Source organism: Diceros bicornis, chromosome 2 (assembly GCF_020826845.1).
Source record: "Diceros bicornis minor isolate mBicDic1 chromosome 2, mDicBic1.mat.cur, whole genome shotgun sequence".
NCBI classification, from domain to species: domain Eukaryota; kingdom Metazoa; phylum Chordata; class Mammalia; order Perissodactyla; family Rhinocerotidae; genus Diceros; species Diceros bicornis.
Genome location: NC_080741.1, coordinates 75,601,601 through 75,607,794, shown reverse-complemented (window position 1 = coordinate 75,607,794; position 6,194 = coordinate 75,601,601).

The following is a 6,194-nucleotide window of genomic DNA, read 5'->3' as shown; positions in this document are numbered from 1 at the left end:
TTGAACAACATAAGATGAATGGTAAAATTCACCCTAATAATTTAAATTTTTAATTTTTCTTTACTTAGAACAATATTAAATAGCAAATAAAAACACCATGACAAAACAAGAGAGAGAGCCTGTGAAGGAAAACACTTTATATTTTAGTACACATAATGGCACTTTTTTCCTGCTTCTTAACAAGGGGGCTTTCATTTTCATTTTGCACTGGGCTTCACAAACCATGTAGCCAACCCCGATGGCATGTGTGCAGGTTTCCCCTTTCCTACGCTTACAGTAGATGTTATTGATTGAATATGGCACTCTATGCCACTGAGCCCAAATAAGGTCTCAGAATCCTTCTCAAAGCAGTGCTCCAAGAAACAATTTGAGCAGGCACATAAATTAAATCTACAGACATCCCCCAAAGCTAAACCATGCAGAAAGAAATGCGGAAGCATTCCAGGCAAATAAAACACTGGGTGGTATGCACCAGGGTAATGAATAGGCCAAGCTTGCTGAACTATTTGTGAACTACCAACTCTTTGTGAATCCACCATCCCATCTCCATGTATTAAACAATATAACAAAAGTCAGCTTGACAAATGAGATCAGTAGACAAACCTTTGGCCACATGCTTCATTAGTTATAGAAATGGCCCAAAATTTAGAATTGTTTTTAACTATGGTAGAGTAGGAACCTTTAAAAGATGTATAATGCAATAAACTGATCAATACTTACATCGTGCTTATTATGTACCAGACACTGTCTTAAGTGATTTGTGTTTATCAACTCACTTAATTCATGCAACAACACTATGAGGTAGGTACTGTGATTATCCCATTTCTATACATGAGGAAACTGGGGCACAGAGGGATTAAATAATTAGCCCACGGTCATCAGCTAATCAATAGCATAGCCAGCAGCTGAACCCAGGCAGTGTGGATCTAGAGTTTGTACTACTAAAATCTCTTGAAGGAGACTCTGCAGAAGATGTCCATCACAAACGCGGCAATGTTTTGCCAAAGATGTAGCATCTGGATGTGCTTGGTGGTGTAGGTGTCTCACAATCTCAGGGAAATGGCCTCCTCCCATGTGACATTCTTGGCCATCTGGACCCCAGAGCAGTTCTAACTGAGCTACCTCACAAAGTGTCTGATGAGCAATTTCACTCATTTCAGCCCTTCCCACTCTAACCACAGGGGTTCAAGCTCACCCCAAGAAATGGCAACATCCAGGACACCAGCTCAGCCAACTAAAATATGCTGTATTCCAGTTTTTGTAAATATGGTTATCTAATACCTTCTTTCAATCCTGAAAATCACATACTAGAATCTTAGAGCCAGAAGAGTCCTTAGAGATCATCTAGTCCAGGGATAATAAAAAGGTTCACATGCCCACTCTGATCTGATCAATTAGTAGTGGATGCCTAGAGCAACATGATGACAAGGATTTTGAGGCCATTTTGGAGCTTATTGGGATAGGGTATGTGCCTGATAAGTGATGGGTATAGGGAGGAAGCAGCAGAAGCTTATATGCTATTCTAGCGTAGCACTTAGGAACATGAGCTCTGGGGTTACATTTCTAAGGATCAAAGTCTTGCTTCACTGTTCCCTGATGGTGCAAGCTTGACCTTGAAGTTACTAAATCTCTTGAACCATCAGTTCTCTTATTTGTAAAATGAGGATACCTCACAGGTTGGTTATGAGAATTTAATGAAATGATATATGTAACGTGGTTACTAGAGTGTCTAGTACACTCTAAGTACTTGACATATTATTACTACATTCTGGCCATAAGCAATTAGTAGTGTCTGGCATGGGTCCTGAAGGAAACAGAGGTAGCAACAGTGCCATGCATATGCCATTTCTTATCTAGTCCCATCTCTTTAAACCCACAGATGGAGAAACTAAAGCTGCAACAATTTGAGGACATTCTCCAAATCACACTTTTTGTCTCTCTCAAAATTGGAGACCCTAAAGGAATACTGTGTTCTTGCCCTGATTCTGCTCCTGATCCGCATGCAATCCGGGCACATCACTGCTCTCTGGAGTTCAGCTTCCTTATCCTCAAAATAAAGGAATTCGAATCCAATTGATCACCACAGAGCAGTCACTCCCAGAGGGTCCTGTGTTTCCAGGGGGTGAGGAACGCTTTTACCCATACTCCAATGGAAGTTATAAATAGCAATTCTTTCCTTCCAGTTTTGACAGCTTTGGTGTCAACTAACCACTAAGGTGTTTCTTTCACAGAATGCATATCCTATTTGCTTTGTTCTCAAAATTAAGGTTTTTAGTAATGAAGGTCACAGCTGGACACCAAAAGATTACACAAGTATTTTTTCAGCACGCCTCAGGGGGTCTAATAGGCTATGACCCACAATGGTCATATCAGCAGCTTTTCACTTCCTCTGGAGTCTCAGCCAAAATGGTGTTGAGGTGCACTCCCCAGCTTATCTTTCTCCAACTCTCTCCCTAAATTCAGCCTTTCTGGACCTATGATAATACTTGTTTTAAGTCATTTTTTTATTGAGGTATATTTGATAAATAAATGGACCTATGATAACACTTTAACCTACTTTTTTTTTTTAACTGAGTCCAGTACAGCTGGATGCCCTGCTTCAAAATCTAAGGCACGGGGCCAGCCCCGTGGCTTAGCGGTTAAGTGCACACGCTCCGCTGCTGGTGACCCGGGTTTGGATCCCGGGCGCGCACCGACGCACCGCTTCTCTGGCCATGCTGAGGCCACGTCACGCATACAGCAACTAGAAGGATGTGCAGCTATGACATACAACTATCTACTGGGGCTTTGGGGGGAAAACAAATAAATAAATAAAATCTTTAAAAAAAAAAACAAAAAAACAAAATCTAAGGCACAATCTAAAACACTGGGCAAAATCAAGGTTTTCATTCATTTTCTGATAGGCATTAAATTCTAATTAAACACCCAAACAATGGTATGGAAACAAAGGAAAAAACAAAGTATAGATTTAACATTGAGCACACATACATAATAAACACATTTCATAAAGCATATAAATGTATTTGATGATTTTGTATACAAATTTTAAAGGCTTCCTAGCTCAAAGATTATTAGAGCACTGGTTTTGTAAACCAGAAGTCACATATTCAAATTTTACTAAGACTTTCTCAACATATTTCAGAGAAGTATAATACAGGTGTTAAGAATTTGGACTCAGAAGCTATATTATCTGGGTTCAAAGTCAGACTCTTCTACTTTCTAGCTGATGACTTTGAGCAAGTTATTAAATTGTCTTACTCAGTTTGCTCATCTGTAAGATGGAAATGATAATGACTACCTCATAAGAGTTGCTGTGAGGACTCAGTGAGGTAATATACGTTAAGTGCTTAGCCCAGTGACTGCACATATTTCAAGACAATCATGAACTCAAGCCTCTTGGAATGAGGACCTCAGTTATCAACTTACTTATTTCCTCTGATTTTGCAGATAAAGAAACTGAAGTTCAAAAAAGAGGTGTGTTACAGTCATGCACCACATAACAACTTTTCAGTTACCAATAGAGCACATATACAATGGTGGTCTCACAAGATTAGTACCATATATCCTACGTTCGTAGTAGGCTATACCATCTAGGTTTGTCTAAGTACACTCTCTGATGTTCGAACAATAACAAAATTGCCTAAGGACACATTTCTCATAAAGTATCCTTGTTGTTAAGTGATATATGACTGCACTTGCCTAGAGCAGCCTTCATTGAGCAGGTCAGGGTAGGATGCTACTTAGCAGCAGAACCAGGACCAGAACCCAATTTTCCTAAACCTCTGACCACTGCTTTCCCCAGGTCAATGTTCTTTCTACCTCATTTGGCGTAGATATGTGTATGAGCAATGCTTCAGTACCTGGTTCTACTTAGATGGGCTTCCTGAGTGGAGGATTTGTGTCGTTTTATTTTCATTGCCTGGCACAGTTCCTGGCACATAGTAAACAATTCATGTCTATTGAGTTGAATTAATTTGTCCGTTCTTTATTTTATACATCTGAGATCTTTTTAGATGTTACAAATAAGCTGATAGCCAGTTACTTCGTTCCCAGGTAGACAGTCTAGAGAAAGGGTTCTGGATCCAGACTATAATAGGTTCAAATTGTACTTCTGCCACTTACTAATTAATTTGATTGTGGGAAAATTACTTAACCTCAGTTTTTTCTGTTCTAAAATGGGGATAATAATACCTCTGTCACAGGGTTTTGAGTAATAAATTGGATAATATATGATGGTCAGTTTTTTGTGTCAACTTGGGTAGCCTATAATACCCAGTTATTCAATCAAACACTAATCTAGATGTTGCTGCAAAGGTATTTTTTAGATGTGGTTAATGTCTACAATCAGTTGACTTTAAAGTAAAGAAGATTATTCTTAATAATCTGAGTGGGCCTGATCCAGACAGTTGAAAGGAGTAAAAGCAGAACCAAGGCTTCCCTGAGGAAGAAGAAATTCCATCTGTGGACTACAGTGTCAACTTCAGCTAAGAGTTTCCAGCCTTTCTGATGGCTTGACCTACAGATATATATAAGCATCCTACCGGATCTGTTTTTCTGGTGGAACCCTGATTGATATAATATGTAAAGCACACACCCGGCTCCCAGCATTTGCTCACTGAATGTTAACTGCTAATAGTCTAAGTAGCATTTTGTTATTTTTTATTATTATTTATTGAATATGTAGAAAAAGCCTTCAACACAGTGACTGTAAATGTAAAAATATATTTTTGTCTTTGTATAAAATTCTCTTGAAGGGGATCGTGCCTGCAATGTTAAAGCAAGTAAGCAGAAAAACTGTATACAGATAGATAATGATAAAGCAAATATAGGAAAATATTAACATTTGGGGAACTTGGTAAAAAATATATGGGAATTCTTTGCACTGTTTTTGCAATTTTTTTATGTCTGAAATCATTTTAAAATAAAAAGTTAAAATTTTTTAAATAATAAAAATTAATAGAATTAAATTAAATTAAATTTTACAACTTCCAAGAGATTTACTCTGACAACATCCAAAAGTCTGAGGCAAGGAATGCTGATGTGGAGTGAAAGAGGTTAGTATATGATGACTATTTTAAAATTACTGATACTATTTAATAACCAACCCAATTGCTCATATTTTAATTGTGCATTATTATCTTTATGAACTATCAATAAATAGAGATTCAAAAGCGAAAGAGAGAGATTACATTCTGCTTTGGAAGAATGGAGGGAGAGTGGGTACGATCTCACTAGAGAAAAATGAAAGATGGGAAAGAAGGGCCTCTTGGGCAATTGAACAGGCTAAGTTAAGTCAGTCTATTTTAGATGATAAAATCTATGTCTATTTAGACTCTTTTTCTATGTAATAAATGTCCAGCAGATAAGCGACCAGACTGTCTTACTGCCTGACAGGGGTCCATATATTTAAAAGTTCCTCCTCCAGGCAGAGTGCTAAGAAGTTTATTCAGAAAATACCTAGATGTTTCCTGGGTCTAGGCCCTTCTGCTGGATCAAAGCACACCCTGTGGATAAACGTGCCCAGACTGAAAAGGCTGAAATCATGGACCATCTGGTGGGTTGCAGCTTTGTTCTAACACCTCACTTTTGATTAAGAGATCTCAAATTGCCTTATTATGGAAAGTGTAACTCAAAACTTTGTTGGCGGCTACACAATCGGAACCTCACAACCAGGCCGCCTACCCTTTAAACATGACATTTGAGCTAATACCCTGTCCTTTTGCTGAGACACACATTACTAAAAATCACTGGAAACTGAAGGCACGGAAAGTTCAGCAATCAAACCCCGAATGTTGATTGCCACTGCTCAGTGCCCATGGTGAGGAGTTCCATTTAGGCTTATGAGGATCAGCAGAGCAGAGCTCATCACCAGGGCGCCTGTGGGCTGCATCCCAGCATGACTGTGAAACACCTAGAAGAAACAAAAAAAAATATACATGGCTGTGACTTCATCTAATTTCCCCAATCTTCTGCTATCACTATCTTCCACTAGGAATCTGCTCCAAGGAGAACAAAGACCATCCAAAATTAGGATTTTAAAGTAGAACTTACATCTCTGACTTCTATATTTTACAAAGTATTCTTTGAAAGCCTGCTAAATATGCAATGCCTTGTTAGATACTGTACAAAGATGTATGAGACACCATCTCTAGCCTCAGAGAGTTTATAATCTAGGGGAGAGATGAGACATATAA